The sequence below is a fragment of the Meleagris gallopavo genome, unplaced genomic scaffold, assembly GCF_000146605.3.
Source record: "Meleagris gallopavo isolate NT-WF06-2002-E0010 breed Aviagen turkey brand Nicholas breeding stock unplaced genomic scaffold, Turkey_5.1 ChrUn_random_7181001957369, whole genome shotgun sequence".
NCBI classification, from domain to species: Eukaryota; Metazoa; Chordata; class Aves; order Galliformes; family Phasianidae; genus Meleagris; species Meleagris gallopavo.
The window spans coordinates 60,976-61,537 of NW_011217634.1; positions in this window are offsets into that span (position 1 = coordinate 60,976).

Consider the following 562-nt stretch of genomic DNA (forward strand, 5'->3'; position numbering starts at 1 on the left):
CCCATTTCCACCCCCAGTGCCCACCCCTGGGCAGATCCCCCATCTCCAGTGCCCAAGGGGGGGTCCCAGCATGGTGACACTGGGGGGAACCCCTCGTTTCGGGGTGAGTCCCTCCGTTTGGAGGTGGGGGGAGGGGATCCCCCATGAGTGCCGTCCCCTCCACAGCCTGCAGTGACCTGTACCCCATGGAGGAGAACCCCTACGAACCTTTGGACCCCCCCATCACTGCTCCAAGCCGGAAGCACGCACCTGACCCCCCAGGTATGGTGTGGGCGTCCATAGGGACAAGGCAATGCAGCCCAAATTGGGGTCCTGCCGCCCCATCAGGACCCGTTGTCACCTCCCCCAGTGTCCCCAGAGCGGCAGAGCTGCCCCCAGGACAGGCTGCTGCTGGTGGGGGCTGTGGCCCTGGGGGTCTCGGTGCTGCTCAACATCTTCCTCCTCTCCCTTGGGACAAGGCGGAGTGAGTATGGGGTCTGCGGGGCTCAACAGAGGGGTCCCCAACCTCGGGGAATGAGCTGGGGCAGAGTTCAGTGCTGGGGGGCTCCTTGGGGGGCTCCCC